The sequence below is a fragment of the Dendrobates tinctorius genome, unplaced genomic scaffold, assembly GCF_039654945.1.
Source record: "Dendrobates tinctorius isolate UK_male_01 unplaced genomic scaffold, ASM3965494v1 ptg000293l, whole genome shotgun sequence".
NCBI lineage: Eukaryota > Metazoa > Chordata > Amphibia > Anura > Dendrobatidae > Dendrobates > Dendrobates tinctorius.
The window spans coordinates 8,948,826-8,967,049 of NW_027361960.1; the positions used below are offsets into that span (position 1 = coordinate 8,948,826).

The 18,224-nt window shown below is 44.6% G+C and overlaps 1 protein-coding gene across 1 annotated transcript in view; it reads right to left on the minus strand.

Moving 5' to 3' along the window:
- Window positions 1-18,224, minus strand: part of CCR6 (C-C motif chemokine receptor 6) — a 171,091-nt gene that overhangs the window by 72,148 nt on the left and 80,719 nt on the right. Inside the window, exon 3 of the mRNA XM_073560106.1 lies at window positions 12,264-12,345. The gene's annotated coding sequence lies outside the window, so the exon portion shown is untranslated. The remainder of the gene's footprint in view (window positions 1-12,263; window positions 12,346-18,224) is intronic.

Sequence of the window (18,224 nt, forward strand, 5' to 3'; positions counted from 1 at the left end):
GCAAACCTGACACAAGAGATCTGATCAGCAGTAGGGTCAGACTTAGGCCTACACACTTCCCACCATCCCGCACCATAGACTTAGGGTACCGTTACACCTAGCGATGCACCAGCGATCCCGACAAGCGATATGACGCGGTCAGGATCGCTGGTACATCGCTAGGTGGTCGCTAGTGAGCTGCCACACAGACAGATCTCACCAGCGACATAGCGGTGGTCGGGGATCGCTACTTACCTGTCAGACGCGGCGATCCTGCGTCCTCCCGCCCGGCTCCACGCGACGCTCGTCGGCGCCACAGGAAGCCCAGCAGGAAGTGGCCGACGAGGAATGGTCCAGGAGCTTCTCGCGCGATCAGCAATAACCAGCGGGGGAGCCGGTCGGAGATAAGTATCACATGCAGCGATATCGCTAGCAATATCACTGCAATGTCACAAAATTGGTGACTTTACAGTGATATTGCTAGCGATATCACAGTGTGTAACGGGGGCTTAAGTGGGACACTTAAGAGCAGCATGCTTAAAAAAATTTGCCCAAGAGACAGACAAATCATGGCATTAGACAAAGCTGTCACCAATATGAAATTTTATTTGGGTCCACACCCAGGTTAGGGGTATTCTTCTCTCAGCAGTTGACTATGCAATGTGATACTTTGTCTGCATGTGTAATTGAATTTATCAAGAATCTTGCTAATGTCCATTCTCGAGTTTTTCTTCATTGCCAGATCCAGATTTGGTGCCTGGTATGCACTCCCTGAAGTCAGGAGACTGAGTATTGGTGGAAAAAGTTCATAAGGAGAGCACTCGATTCCAGATTTGATGGCCCTTCTCCAAGTGCTGACACCACCAATCTGGAGGGAGAGCCCCCACATGGATCCACGCATCGCATTGCAAGAAAGCTCTCATACCGGAAGATACACCTGAGCTGGAATGATGCTGTGGATGCCTTACCTGACTGAATAAATTACCTACCTGATAGAGAATACACACCACTGACTGCATAGACTGCTAACTAAGAGACTTTGATTACAATGCAATGAACCCCTGTTAGGGACAGATCTCCTGACCGCCCATTTGTGAAAGTCTGTACGGAGGGGGGCGTATGCACTAGGCATGCATCAACTCACTGGCAGCATAAAAGAGTTGCAGCGCTTTGGGACAGGAGCAGGATTTTAGGCCAAGTGATATCTAAGGGGGGATTGTGATGGAAATATATATATATGTATTCCATATAGATCTCACTTGCATGCTATATACTCATGTACTCATATACTCATATATACTCATATGCAGTTATAGATATATATTCATGTCTATCCTGAACCTTTTAATCAGTTGTTGAAAGATGACCTACTAACCCCATGAGCCAGTCTGGAGAACCAACATTCATTGTCTTGTGATATATCTTCCAGACATGGGAAAGAGGAAGCTGGACCAGATGCACCAGCCGATATCGGAGTTTTGCTGACATTGCAGAACAATGGGTGCCGTACATTATATTTCTAAATCACCCTCATGTCGGACACTGCCATATATGTTCATGTATTCAAACCAGCCAATTAGATAAGAAGTTCAGCCTTATGTTAATTGAGTAACCACTCCTTTCTGTACAAAATGATAAAACCATGTATGTGCAATAAAACCAGCAGAGTCCTGCTGGAATAAGTTGTTGCAGGGGAATAGCGCTGTGTCTGTGTCCGGGCGTGTGTACAGCTGCTGTAGGACATACTTCCTCAAACAGTACCAGTCCCATATCAGGGACACAAGCCTGCTATGCACAACATGTGGCATATCCTCTAATTAAATCTCAGCTCCATTTATGGACCTACAGATCATTTTACCAGGACCTTTGTCAGTTCCAATTATGAAATCCAGTATTCCTCTACTGAAAACAAGGTTATTACCGTCAGTATCCGCTGTTTACCAGACGCCTCTTATTCCAGACTTTTAGACCAGATATTCAGTACTGAATATTACCACACAGGCCAGCTGCCTCTTTAATGATATATGGAATTTTCCATTACAGCTCCTTTCAGTTAAATCAACTTTGAATTTCCTTTTCTGATGAAGGTCGATTGCACGACCAAAAACGTTCAAGAATTTTTGAACTGAATGTTTTGTACAATAAAGGAACTGTTAAATTCAATTTTCCCTTTTGAGTGCCAAGTCTTTACTATAATCTATAGTGGATTGGATACCCTACTTGGGACTCCTAGGTAATTCCCCACATTTTATGTGTTTTGGATTTTTGGACACCTTTTTTTGTTTTTTTTGTGTTCACTTGTGGTGTGACCCTTGTGGTTTTTTATTAATAAAGTATTATTTTTAGGGTATATTATATGATTTATTATTTTGAGACCCTTGAGTATTTAACTGATTTTTTGCCATAAATTCGGAGTTGTGATGGCCAGTTTTCTAGCAGGTCCGTTGAATTCAGATATCTGGTTAGAAGATGCAAATCAAGCACGTTAGTGGTACTCTAGATAAGAGCACTGGCCCTTTGGCACTCAAGAATCTGTTCAATGAAGTCTATGTGGGCTATAAAGAATATCTCAAGTCTTGGTGGGAGATTAGGACATTAGAAAACTATTTGAAAAATCGGATTGTACCAAGAGGACTGAGGATCAATATTAGTCCTTCCCAAAGGGTTGCCTCACCTGAGTTTTTGAGTATTTGGACAAAGGAATCCATTGAGTCATCAATTAGGTTTATGCAAATCTTATTATAAGAGGAAAAGAAGATTTTTGAGAAAGCGAATAGCCAACTCAATAGACTAATTGAACAGGTCCTTAAACATAAAACCGACTCCGATTTTGTTAGGAGGGAGGGACTTTTACAAACCTCTGTGGAAAGATATCAGGCCCTTTTGAAGGAAAGAAAACATCTTCAGTTTCAAAGGGACCTGAGAGAATTCAGTGAGAACCAAATATTTAATTTTCAAACGGAGAGGTATTCTGAGGCATCATCTTCAGATCTGGAAACCTCTGATACAGAGAGAACTGAAAGTACTTCATTCAGTGCATCTTCTTTTTTTAGAGGTGCTGTCCCAAAACGGAGATGGCAGGAGGGAAGGGGAGGGAGAAGAGGAGGAAGAGGGACATACAGGGGTGGGATGAGACAACAAGTATCCCATCTAGTATCCAACACACCAGCAGCACCTGCAAGGCCCCCCTCTGTGACTCCCTCTTCTACTATACCCTCATCTTCCTCTTTTTGGGAGCAGGGTGCGAGGGCAGGGTATCAGCTAAGAACTCGGTTCAATTAATTAAAGGCCAAGTTTTAAATCTGTCCTCGCATACCCTGAGTGGAAATGAGTTGAATGTGCTATCAAGGGGCCTTAATTTTGTGCCGACAAATAGCTATAGCTGTTTTGAGTGGGTAAAGGACCTGAACCTTTTCTGTAGAAAATTAAAATGGAAGAAATTCTTTAGACATAATGACCGAGAGGAATGTCTTAGGCAGGGTCTCAGTGATGAAGATATTGAGAGCTATCAAGCACTTCTGGGTCTCCTTAGAGAGAATGAGAATATCCCAGAGGATGGTAGAGGTCCCTTCACTAATTTAAAGAACAAGAGTGAAAAGATGCCACCATTAGGTGACACTAAAAATATTGACATTTTTATGTCATTAGTGGAGAGAGATCTCAAAATGCTAAATAATAAAAAGAAAGGCTGGGATGAAGAAGAAAATTTGACGATAGGGGAACGAGATGCCCTTCTTGGTCTTAAAAAGAATGATCAGGTGGTCATTAAATCATCTGACAAAGGTGGGAATCTTGTTATCATGAACCATCTTGAATATCACAAGATGTGTCAAAATATTCTACAAGATAGGTTAACATATGAGGTCCTTAAAACTAATCCAATACCCAAGTACAAGGGAGAACTGACCACAATAGTTGAGGGGGCCTGGCTTGATAAATTAATTTCGAAAACGGAATATGATTTTTTGTTACCTAAGTTTCCGGTGATGGCGACCTTTTATGCACTTCCAAAAGTACATAAAGGTTTAGATCCACTAAAAGGACGACCTATAGTCTCAGGGGTTGATTCCCTGACACAAAACTGTGGTATCTATGTGGACCAAATTTTACGTCCTTTTGTTGTCTCTTTACCATCATATCTCAGAGATACATCGGATTTATTATTGAAACTGGAGGGTATCCATCTTGATGGGGATGCGTGGCTGGCATCGATTGACATTGAAGCATTATACAGCAGCATCCCACATCGGGATGGGACGAGGAGTGTGGAACATTTTCTTCAACAGCGATCAATAGCTTGCAGAAAACATAATGCTTTTGTGCTATCCCTTCTTGGTTTCACACTTACACATAATGTGTTCACTTTTGATGGGGAGTACTTCCACCAGCTCAGGGGCACTGCGATGGGGAGTTCTTGTGCCCCTTCGTATGCAAATTTGTTCCTGGGCTGGTGGGAGGAAACTATTGTATTTGGAGGAGAAGGAAAATGGTGGCAGGAATACATCTCTATGTGGTATCGCTATATAGATGGTGTTTTTGTGGTATGGTCAGGTGGTAAGAACAATTTGAGACTTTTGTAGGTGAACTTAACTGTAATGATGTCAATCTGAGACTTACCTACGAGATTGAGAAACAAGTATTAGTCTTTTTGGATGTTAAAATCAAAAGAGAATCCTTTGGGACTATTTCCACAATTATCCATCGTAAACCCACCAGCACTAACAGTCTGCTCCATTGGCAGAGTCACCATCCTATTCCCCTCAAGAGGGGCATCCCTAAAGGCCAGTTTCTTAGGCTTAGGAGAAATTCTTCGAGAAATGACTATTTCTATAATCAGGCTGGAGATATGTACAACAGATTCAGGGAAAAGGGTTATCCGGCACATGTTTTGGATACAGCATTTAAATTTGCTGAGAAAGCGGATAGGCAACAACTTCTACAAAAACATACTGAAAAGGATATGTCAGAAACCTTGAGGATTATAAGTACATACGATACCAAACACCAAGAAGTGAGTAAAATTCTGATGAGACATTGGGACATTCTGAAATTAGACCCAGAGATTGGAGGCCTGATAGGTGAACGGCCAAACATCACGCTCAGGAAGGGGAAATCCCTAAGAGATATGTTGGTACATAGCCAATATAAGAGGCCGGCCAGGAAGGGAACATGGCTCGAGAGGAAACCTGTCGGTTTCTTCAAATGTGGAGACTGTAGCCTCTGTAAGTGGATGATACCCAACAAATCTTTCCACAGTTCAGTGACGGGGAAGGTTTTCTATCAACGAGACTTCTCAAACTGTAAGACCACTGGTGTGGTCTATCTTGCCACATGTTCCTGCCCTAAAGATTATGTGGGTAAAACTAAAAGGGAGTTCAGAAGGAGAGTGGGGGAACATGTGGGAGATATTAGAAATAGAAGGGACACTCCACTTGCTAAACATATGCAATGTGCTCATAATAACTCCCTTGCTGATATAAAATTTACGGTTATTGAGGTGGTCAATATCAATCCCCGTGGGGGTAATATAGATAAGACCATCCTCAAAAGAGAATGTGAGTGGATCTTCAGAATGGAGAGCCTCGAACCGATGGGGTTAAACGAACAATTGTCATTTACCTGTTTTTTATAGCAGAATAGGCCCTTTGAGTCTATATATGTTGAGTCAGGCCTCTATCGTACTTCATGAGTACAGTGTTTGCCATATACTAACCTATGAGATAAGAGAATTTATTTATTTATTTATCTATTTTCCATCTAGTACCTTTTTTTAGAATGCTGGACTTGATTGCAACTCTTGCGGGAGTCTAGATTTAGACCCCTATGGATTTTCCATATAGATTGTTTTGTTATCATTTCCCTCAATACTACATGGGACGGGACACCCCAGAAGTAATAACCATCGAGGTAGTTTTAAAGATTAATGCAAATTATTTTTCTATGGTGCGTTTTTATGTAATGAATTAGTGGAGAAAATTAAAAAGAAAATTATTGAGGTCTCCAGGATAATATAAATGCATTATCGATATCAATATGTATATTCATTATGTACTAAGAAACTGAGAGTCTGCATTTACCTGCCTGTATGGTTATATATAATGTCTGTATGCGGGCATGACATTATCTCTTTCTCTAGAGAATATACATATGGATATTATTAGGAGACATTGCCATGGTCTCCCTGTTGTTATTGATGCGGGTCTTTTTCCAACAAGATGTGCCCTCTTTGTTTGTATATTACGGACATCGCGCGATATGGTCTGTGATTACTACTGCAGAAATCACATGCGCATTTGAGGGATGGAAGAGACTACAAAACTATATTACCATCCATTCCCTATGTTAGTTGATCTAGGGATTTGATGTGCCTGGCAGGCGTGTGCACTGGATTGATTTTAGTCAAGTTACCGCGAGACATGATGCGAGATCTCTGTCCTGAGATCAGACATGCGCACTGAGAGGATTTGATGTGCCCGGCAGGCGTGTGCACTGGATTGATTTGAGTCAAGTTATCGCGAGACATGATGCGAGATCTCTGTCTTGAGATCAGACATGCGCACCGAGAGGATGTGTGCCGACAGAGCGCCTTGACAATCAGGTGACTAATGACACTCCATTCTGACATGCGCACAGACGCTGGGGGGTGTGTCCCGACGCAGCGTTCGGGGCTGGCGCACGCTGTGGCGGTAGTTTTAAATAGAGGGATATCGGGACAGTGCAGCCATTATACCACATCAGGACACTAGTAAGGTTGCTATCGAGCCTCCTGATGATCCCAAAGGGGTGAAACGCGTTGAGGCGTCTGAGGCTATGGGACAGTGGATGGATTTCACGATGAGTATCCTAACTCCTTTATTTGAGCTTTCCACTGATGAAATCGTTTTATCTATTGTCTGACAATGTGATGAGATCTATGAATCAATGCTGTGGATATGGGCTCAATTTGTGACTTTGGCGATCTTTATATATTGTGACCTATATATATATGAGGATGTGGTATCTTGAATTATATATATATATTTTTGGGATTTAAGATTACATGCTGCTACAACTAGGTGGATTGACACATGTTGTTGGCTGCTGATGAGTCACGATACTTTTTATCCTTTCAGCTATATCTATATGTCTGAGCCACGAGTCTAGATGGGACTGTGTATAGCACATTAATCCTTTAATATCAAGATTTTCAGTACTGTATCCCCATATGCCCATTTATTTATGTGTTCTTTTATATATGTGTAATTTTTTGTGGGTTCTAGGGTCCCCCTCATCGTAGGATTCTCTCTGTTATCTGATAGGGGTCCCCTTAGCATCGGGGAAGGGACTCCATTAGAGGTGCCAGGGTGCAATAGGGTCCCCAGGGACAGCCACCGTTGAGCGGGGGCGCCACAACGTTCCCCCTAGGGTGCCAACCTCTGCGGCTAGGAAGGTGTTAACAGGAGATATCAATAGGGACTCCTAGGTTATTCCCCACATTTTATGTGTTTTGGATTTTTGGACACCTTTTTTTGTTTTTTTTGTGTTCACTTGTGGTGTGACCCTTGTGGTTTTTTTATTAATAAAGTATTATTTTTAGGGTATATTATATGATTTATTATTTTGAGACCCTTGAGTATTTAACTGATTTTTTGCAATAAAGGAACTGTTAAATTCAATTTTCCCTTTTGAGTGCCAAGTCTTTACTATAATCTATAGTGGATTGGATACCCTACTTGTGCGCCTCCCTCTCAGTCATCGAGTGCCGTATTTTTTCTAATTTGTTTTTGTGAGATTGTCAGAAGCAGATCCCCAGCAGGTCAGGGAGGTCCCTGACAGAACGGAAAGTGAGGAGACATGTATGCTACAAATGGGACAATGCATGGATGTGGCATGAGACTAGGGAACATTTGAACAACTACCCTCAGCCACGACTGCGGCCCTGGCCTCCCTCACAATTGAAGTAGTGCGGCAGGATCCTGCAACCTTGCTACGTGGGAATGCCATGGATGTGATGAAGAAAGATGAAGATACTGTTAATGTGACTAATGCCCTGGATGTGACTTTTGCACTGTATGTGACTAATACCCTGGATGTGACTGACACTGTAATGGCAGAAAATATGGTGGCTCAAAAGATGGCAGAAAATGGCACCAAGAAAGAGAATGACAACTTTGATGCTGCCACTCGTGGGTGTCCTGACTCAGAGATGGCGCGAAGATTTTGTTTGGTGGCATACCCCGGTCCGTCCATGGTGGGCATGTCTGAGCAGAAGACCTCACTCCTCACAACAGAATGCAGAGAAATGGGTGGAGCGGCCGGAAGCGACCCCCCACCTTGGAACGGGTGGGGTCCAGAAGAAAATCCCGGGAGCAGCTACACGGCACCATTGCAAGACACAGCACCGGCAGCGATGGACCATTCATGCACCCATCATTGCAGGGGTGTAGGCCGCATCAATGAAAGTGGCGGCAGGAGGAAGAGAAGACCCAACCCGGACGACTGAGGGGAGTCACTGACAAATTCCAGACAGACTGATTCCCCATACCTTCAGAGGAGGTGGCTGCTGGAGGCAGAACATCTTCGTTGGGAGCTGGAGGCCAGTGAACCGGAAACAGTGACTGCCCTGGAAGAGCCCACGCCGGAAATGGAGTCAGAGCCGGTGTGCGCAGCTGCATCGGCGGAAGGATCTAATGGTCGCAGGACAGACGTGGCTGGGATCCTGGAGCAGATGGTGGTGAGTGCACCTCGGCCCCTGACCCTGGAAGGTTGGTTGGCACCTCAGCCCCTCACTACGGAAGCCTGGTCTGTTCCTCGGCCTCCCATCCCGGCTAGCGAGCCCCTGCCTAGTGGCCCCTCACCTCTCGGCCTCTCTCACTTTCACCAGATGACGGAGGGCCCTTTCCCATCCCCTGGGCAGGCCGCCTCCGTTAAATTTAGTAGGCGCCTGGAGGAAGGGGATTGGGTCTCCTTCTTTAAAGAGGACTGTCCTCAGGGATATTTTGCGGTAGCTGTCACATTATGCCAGGGGGATGACCAGGAATTTTTTTTAAATAGGGAAAGTGTAATACTCAAATTAGCACACTAGAGGGGGGCATTATAGGACAGTAATAGAGATAGGGACTTAGAATAGGAACTAGTTAATTTAGGAGGGGTCAGCTGTGGATAAGGCAAAATAGTTCCTGTATGTTAGTCAATAGGGCCAGGGATCCCAGGAAGGCCAGAAGGGCCTGGGGGCCCAGGCAGAACAGTGGGCCATGTAACATTTTTAAGTGTAAGCCCAATCGTCCAGGGACTTGGGGCCAGAAGCTGCAGCAGTAGAGGAATGCAGAGCAGCACCAGAATGTGGCAGCTAACTACATGGTCAAATGCCCTTATGTCTGGGGTGAAACGGACAGGGGCACGCGTAAATATAGTTAAACTGGACAGAAGGAATGCTGCGATACCGGATGAATCAGTACAACCCGGGTACATTCCGGAGGAAGCAAGGAAAAGCACAGGGAAAGAAAGAGTGCATTCTGCGTTGATCCTTATGTTGTCACTGTAACTGAAATGGACATACTGAAAATGGATTCAAGTAACATCATTTCTTTTAAGTTGTAACTGGACTCTGTCTCTGTTTTTGTGAGATGGTCAGAAGCAGATCCCCAGCAGGTCAGGCAGGCACCTGACGGAACGGAAAGTGAGGAGACAGGTATGCTACAAATGGGACATTGAATGTATGTGGCGAGAGACCAGGGTGCGTTTGAACAACTGCCCTCAGCCACAACTGCAGCCCCTGGCCTCCCTCACACCCTCACCCACAAAGCACTCCATGGCTCAGCACCATCCTACATCTCCTCCCTCGTCTCAAGCTACCACCCTACCCGCACCCTCCGTTCTGCTAATCACCTGAGGTTAACATCCTCAATAATCAGAACCTCCCACTCCCTGTCTCCAAGACTTTTCATGTGCTGCGCCAATATTTTGGAATGCACTACCCAGGTTAATTTGATAAATCCCCAATACCCACAGTTTTAAGCGTGCACTAAAAATGCATTTTTTCAGACTGGCCTACCGCCTCAACACATTAATCTAACTATCCCTATGTTGCACATTCAAAATTTCTACCATAATCCGGTTCCTCGTATCATGTTCTCATATACTTTATGCATGTAATAATAACCCTTTGTGTCTGTACTTTTACATATTCTGGCTGATAACCGGTTCATGCAGCATTACATGAACACCTGATTTCCTACATTATGGCTGGTCCGAACAACGAAAGCAAATGTTACCATCCACCTTTTGTGTCTCCCCTATTTCCTCATAGATTGTAAGCTTGCCAGCAGGGCCCTCAATCCCTTTGGTATCTGTTGATCTATGTGTTTATTGTTATGCTGTAATGTCCCCTATAAAATGTAAAGTGCTGCGGAATATGTTGGCACTATAGAAATAAAATTATTATTATTATTATAGTGATGACTTAGGAAGAACAGTGTTTCATACAACACAAGATGACAACCTAATCTCCTTATCTATAGAAGACAAGGAATTTATTAAAATAAAAGAGTGGATTCTTCAAGAAAGAGTCTGACCGCTGGGTTGCTTCCTTACCCTTCAAAGTTACTTGTGGGCGGTTTCCACTGTTTAGGCACATAAGAGGCTTTCCAAATGTGACATGGCGTTAGCTATTTCAGCAAATTTTACATTCAAAAAGTCAAATGGTGCTCCTTCCCTTCTGAGCCCTGCCGTGTGCTCAAACGGTGGTTTTCTCCCGCATATTTTTTATCGTCATACTCAGTAGAAATTGCACATAAAATTTTGGTGTCCATTTTCTCCTGTTTTCCTTGTGAAAATTAAAAAATTTGCATCTAAATTAACATTTTTGTGAAAAAAAGTTAAATGTTAACTTTTTTGCTTCCACATTCCATTAATTCCTGTGAAGCACCTGAAGGGTTAATAAACTTCTAGAATGAGGTTTTAAACACTTTGAGGGGTGCAGTTTTTAGAATGGTGTCACTTTTGGGTATTTTCTGTCAAAGTCACTTCAAATGTGATGTGGTCCCTGAAAAAATGGTTTTGTAAATTTTGTTGGAAATATTAGAAATCAATGACCAACTTAAAACCCTTGTAATTTCCTAACAAAAAAATTCTGTTTAAAAAATTGTGCTGATGCAAAGTAGACATGTGAAAATGTTATTTAGTAACTATTTGATGTGACATAGCGCTCTGATTTAACATAAGGCTAATTTCACATTAGAGTTTTTTGTGCAGAGCATCATGCGCAATAGAAACGCATGCAAAAAACGCATCATGCGTTTTTCCATGCGTTTGCGTTTTTGATGCAGATTCGGTCTCTAGGGGTTAAAACCAGTGTCTACACATTTTTACGCCAAAAACGCATGCGCACGAAAACGCAGACGAACGCATGTCCATGTGCATGCCTGCGTTCCCATAGACTGTAATGCGTTATTTTGTCGCATTTCGTGCACATGCTTTTTTTTACGCCTTTCGGCTGGCCCAAAAATGCAACAGGTTGCGTCTGGCGCGCCTAGGCGCACACCTTGAAAAAACGGATGCGCACGAAAACGCATATGAACGAGAGCAAACGCGAGACCATGCGCACGCCATGTTAAACATAGGTGCACAAGACGCATGTGCATGGACGCGCACGATGCACTGCGCAAAAAAATGCTAATGTGAAACCAGCCTAACAGGCATAAAAATTGAAAGATTGAAAATTTCAACATTTTCCCCAAATTTCCTTATTTCACAAATAGAGTCAAGTCATATTGAAAAAATGTTACCACTATCATGAAGTACAATATGTCTTGAAAAAACAATCTCAGAATCAGTGGGATTCGTTGAAGCGTTCCAGAGTTATTACCTCATAAAGTGACACTGGTCAGAATTGTAAAATATGGCCTGGTCATGAAGGTGAAAACAAGCTTGGGGAACAAAGGGGTTAATCAGCAGTGCTGCGATATTCAATAAGATATACATCACTCTCATACATGTACTCTTGTGTAACTTATTTGTAGCGTGTTGGCTTACAAGTTCCTGTTTTCTAAAGTATAATGCATGAAAGTACTGTCATGAGCAATTAATGTTAAAGATTGATAATGTTAACCACAACGGTGTTTCCAACGTAAACTGGTTCCAGATTGTGTCTACCAAGGCTGTCTGTGACACACTTAGAATTCAGAACAAATGTTCTTTGGTTTTCTTATAGCCACATTGTTCTCATTTCTCCATGAAGACACAAATAGCTAAAGACTGCAGTTATACATTATTGAGCCAAAGATCATATTTTTCAAGTATCTTACCGTAAATGAAATATCTTTAAATTGTTGCTGAAAAGTAAATTATAGCTTCTGAGAACCTTCTTTTGCTTTATTAGTTAAGTCCCTAAAAAAAGAAGAAATAATGCCATTTATCACACTGTAACAAGGTCTTCAATGCTGTGAATTACAAAAACTCAATGAGAGCAAAAAAGTCACGCATAGGTACTTGGAGATAAAGATTAAAAAAAAAATTATTATCAATATATTTCCATCTCCACACTTCCCATATAACAAAAAGAAACATCACTGCATGGGCTATTTGGTTGAAGGCAGAAGTGGGATTCAAATTTTTATGTAGTAGATGTCATATCAGTATTTTACAAAATTGCAGAATATACTCAGATTTCACAGCACAAGGAGATTGGATTCTGTTCTTTCTGCCCCCTACCAAATACAAAGGTTTAATACCCCTAACACAAATACAGTAGAACGAATAATAAGGGCAGCCATCAGGCATTACTGACGTATGGGGCCCAGTGAGCAGACCTGAACCCAAACGAAAATCTTTGCAGGGAGCTGAAACTCAATGTTGCCCAACGACAGCCCCGAAACCTGAAAGACCTGGAAAAAATCTGTATGGAGGAGTGAGCCAAAATCCCTGCTGAAATGTGTGCAAATGTTGTCAAGAACTATAGGAAACATCTGACCGCTGTAATTGCAAACATAAGTTTTCTATTGTAGCAAATACTTATTTCATGCAATAATGTGCTAATTAAGGCTGGTTTCACACTAGCGTTTTATCACGCAGCGCATTGTGCGCTATTGGTCGCACGCGCAATTGTCCCCTATCTTTAAAATGGCGGGCACAGTGTCTAGCGATTGCACGCGTGCCTCAGCATTTTCGTGCGCTGCGCATTTTCCAGGTGTGCGACCAGATGCGCCGGATGCTACATGTTGCATTTTTTGTTCCGCCCAACATCGTTAAAAAATCGCATGCACGCGTGTGCGCACGCAATGCGCAAAAAAATAGCATTAGAGTCTATGGGGTCGCTGACATGCGCTGTGAAGTGCGCATGTCAGCGCTTTGTGAGCGCGTGCAATTTCAGAGTAAACAATGTCTAGACACTTGTTTAATCCACCCCCTAAACAAGCAACATTGTTTTGGAGGAGTGTACATAAAAGAAGGGGTCTGTAGTGCCAGACCACACTCTACAGACAGTCTGCAAGAGATAAGAAGCCCTGCAAGAGACAATACACCCACCCAGCAAGAGACAAGACTCAAGTTTGGATTACAGCTTCAGCAGCTAAAATGTGAGTATTATAAAATCTATATATGTGTGCCTGTCCTTAAAAATATATTATGTACTAACGTGTTTTTTTTTTTATTCCAGCATGTCTTCTGGATCCGAATATTCGCCATCCCAAGAAGAACTGGCCCAAGCTGACTGGAAGGTGAGGATTTTGCTGCTTTTGTGTAAGTATAGCTGCCTCTACAATTGGGTAATAATTTGTGTTCTTTTACAGACCTCTGCATCGGAACCGGAAAGTGAGGCGGAACAGCAGGAGCTGCTAGCCAAGTCATGGCGAGGAGACGCAATGCAAGTATCAAGTCTTTGAAGGTCCTTTTTTTAAATTTTTTTTTTCCTATTCCTTTTTTTCTGTCCTGTTTTTCATCTTCTATATGTTTCTTCTTTTCTGTTTCCTTTTTTCAATGTGATTCTCATCAATTTCCAAGATTATAATTTTTTTTTCTAGGTTCCACAACGGGATGAAGACATCTATCTCAACAACGAGCACCTGATACTGTGATGAGTGTCAGCTTACGCTGAGTCGTTCTTCTTTGAAAGAGTGGACCCTCTGGGCCGTGGCACCCACCCACCTAGGGCGAGCTGACCTAATGAGAACCACCCCCTATACAGGGAGTGTCAGGGGAAAGACCAAGGGGGTGAGCCACCATGGCAGCTGGACCATACGGCCGGCTCAGGGAAACAAGATAAGGCAAGACGAGTCGTTAATTCAAAGAAACTTCATTAAGGAAGACTTCAGGTACAACAGGTGCAAAACGTGGACACACAGAACATAAGGCAAGGTGCGTGCAGGAGCACGCCGAGGTCCAAGACTTGAGGAACTCTTCAGGGTGCAAAAGGAGCAAACATGAACACACAGTTCGTGGAACAGGGTGCGTGCAATGGCACGCCGAGGTCCAGGCATGGAACGTGCAGATGGTACGCGGACCTCAGACTCCGGACAACAGTCCACGATCAACCAGGGCATCAGGGTCTGTAGCTCAGAGGGTGATCAGCAGGATCCGGACATCCAGAAGTCAGCCAGGGTTCCATGCAAGGAAACAAGATAGAGTTAGTGACATGGTGCGTGTCAATGGACACGCCAGGATCAGGTTCACAGGACAAAGGTTTGCACATGCGAAGGGGCATGCCAGGGACGGGTCAGGTTCACAGGATGGTGGCCTGCGCATGCCAAGGGGCATGCCAGGGACGGGTCAGGTTCACAGAACGGTGGCCTGCGCATGCCAAGGGGCATGCCAGGAACGGGTCAGGTTCACAGGGTACGGTGGCATCGGAATCCAAATACTGGCATCGAGAGACAGGGTCCAGGTATGTGGCTACGTACATCAGCTCCGGACATCAGGCCGCAGTCATCTAGGTCCGGACCTCTGGCAGCGGTCGGCAGGTTATGGAATCCGGCAGGCAAATTAGGGGTCAGAGAAGAGCAAAAGACAAAGGCTTTGTGCAAAAGTAGCACGAAAAGGCACAGTGCGAGAACCAGCGTGAGTGCAAGGGAGCACAGGGACCACGGCTGGGGGCACCGGCATGTGGTCCTGACGATGGCAGTTTCAAGCGGGCATGACTAGAGGCGGCACCGCTGCGGGGCCACTCAGCCAGACCAATATAGCACTGGACGGGGCACGGCTGAGGCACACAATACCTCGGTGTGCTCTTGCACGCACCTTGTCTTATGTTCTGTGTGTCCACGTTTTGCACCTGTTGTACCTGAAGTCTTCCTTAATGAAGTTTCTTTGAATTAATGACTCGTCTTGCCTTGTCTTGTTTCCCTGAGCCGGCCGTCTTGTCCAGCTGCCGTGGTGGCTCACCCCCTTGATCTTGCCCCTGACACTCCCTGTATAGGGGGTGGTTCTCATTAGGTCAGCTCGCCCTAGGTGGGTGGGTGCCACGGCCCAGAGGGTCCACTCTTTCTAAGAAGAACGACTCAGCGTAAGCTGACACTCGTCACAGATGCGCCTTGTCCAGGAACGTGTCCTGTTGTGGGACAGCCGTGACCAGCCGTACAAAGACATTGTGGTGACCCGGCAGCTCTGGAATGAGGTGGCCGCAGCATTGATGGACGGCTGGGACAGTGCCTCTGCAGCTTCAAAACAGGAGTTTAGTAAGTATTTCCCTGCTCTTTGATGCCGCAATGACTCTTGTTCCTGAGGATGCTGTTGTGTTTCCTGATATATATATTCTATCAGGGAACATAACAGTGTCCTCAAGAACAACAGTGACTGCATTGTATATTGCAATGCTGTATTGATCATGCTTTAACTCTTGATGCTGTTGATACTGGTGTGTTTCTTGCAAGATATAGTCTTGCAGTAAACACACCAGTGTCATCAGGATCAACAGTGAATTCATTATGTATTGTAATGCTGTATTGATAATGCATTCACTGTTGATCCTGAGGACACAGGTGTGTTTACTGCATCAAGAGTGAAAGCATGATCAATACAGCATTACAACAACAGAACAAAGTACAAAACAGCATTATAGAACAAAGTACCTCTATCATCGCGAGTTGGCTTTCCTGAGAGCGGTCCTTGCCACTAGAGCGTAAGTATTTTATTTTTTTTTTCTTATATTTTTTTTCAATAACCTGTGCTTTTCTATTCCACAGCTGATGCTTCTAGTAAATGCATGATAGTAATGTTTTACTTTTCTTTCCACCTGGAGCAGCACCCTGCAACCTGTCCCTGGAGCGGTCCTTCATTGATCGACCTTGGACCCGTCCCAGCCATCCGACAGCCGGGAAGCAACTTGCAGGTCAGCAACATGGACAGCTGGTGACCAGGATGATGGTCCATCAGGTGTTCCCCTGTCCCAGGTCTCTGCCACTGGTTATGCAGGCAATACCCGCCAGCGGTAGAGGGCCTCGGACAGGCCTGTCTTGCCCGACTTCATGCACTTGAGCAAGGCCTTTCATGCCAGCCTCAAGTCGCTGTCCGACTGAGTGGAAAGCGGTTTTTCACTCATAGAACATGGTTTTACCCACATGGAACACTGCTTCCACTCTGTTGACCAGCACCTTGACCGGCTGGAGGCCGGCCTCAACAGACCAATGCACCATTTATTTAGTAAAATTGAACAGGGCATGGCAGAACACAGTCCTGAGCAACAGCTGAATGTGTTACAGGCCTGCAACACTGCTTTCTTACAGGCTATGCAGCAGAATCAGTACGTGCAGCACTCAGTGGTGTCATTCCCACCTGTGCCACCACTGACTCGCTTCACCACTTCTGCTGCATACCACTGCACGGCCACCTGCATTCCTAGCCAAGCCACACAACAATACACCACACCAATGCCGAGTGCTGCTGGACACTCCACCCCTGCCACCAGCATGGCAAGCGCTGCTCCTGTCTGGAGCACCACTACCGCCACCGTTCCATCATCTTGGCACACCGCCACCACACAACCAGCTTGGGCCACCACCACCTATTCTCCTGGTCGGAGCACCGACACAACATCTCCGTCTAGGAGCACCGCCACCACTCAGTATCAGCATGGGAGCACCGCCACCATTCCTCATCGTTCCAGGAGCACCACCACCACTCCTCATCATAGGAGAACCGACACCACTTCGCCTCATATGAGCACCACCACCACTCCTCATCATCAGAGCACCGCCACCACTTTGCCTTCTAGGAGCACCGCCACCACTCCTCATCATCGGAGTACCACCACCACTTCACCTTATAGGAGCACCGCCACCACTCCTCATCATAAGAGCACCGCCACCACTTTGCCTACTAGGAACACCGCCACAACTTCTCCTCGTAGGAGCACCGCCACCACTTCTCCAACAAGAAGCACTGAGAACACTTCTCCTTCTAGGAGCACCGACACCACATATTCTCCTTCAAGGAGCACTGCCACCACCACCGAGCAGCAGAGGGGTGACCCACATTCCCTCTTTTTCTCATCACGGACACGGTCCACCATCTCCAGGTGGGCAAGCAATGTAAGGTGGTCACACGGTGTTAGTCGGTCCAGGCAGGTGACTCCTGCCCCAAAGAAGACCAAAAAACAAAAGACTGTTTGCCAGTCCCCCCTCTCCTTCTAATGTTTCTCAACCTGCCTCCGATTCCATCCCTGATCTCCTTTCCCCCACTTCTTTAGTCGCCCCTTCACCTAGAACCCCTTCTTCAACTTCCAGCCGTTCCTTGTCTCTCCACACCCCCAAAGTATCCCACTCTTCCCCCAAACGTCCTTCAAAATAAATTTTTTTTTTTTGGAAAAAATAAATGTGCAATTCTGCTTTCACAAAAAACTGTTTCATTAATGTGCCTTTCGCCACCTGCACACACTGCGCTGTACACACACTGGGCCCTACACTTAGCGTTTTTGTCACCACATAGCTCCATTACTGCCACATGTTTCTTGTGCCATTCTTGGAGATATGTGTAGTCAAAAACACAAATCTATGTGACTTGTATTTTCCACACCAGTCTCTTGAGTCAGCTAATATTACACATACTGAATAGAGGATGTTGTTGAGTGCAGAGTGTATCTATTTTTACCTTTCCAGGTATCATCAAAAGTTAATAGACTATGGTATGCTTTTACCATCATCATTTAACTTTTTGTGATACAAGGCAAGGTGATTCTAGATATACCTAGATATACCTATACCTAGATATTTCTAAGTACTCTGAATTAGACTAGAATTGGACTGGAATTTGACTGCAATGTTTTGCCTTCTTTTTAC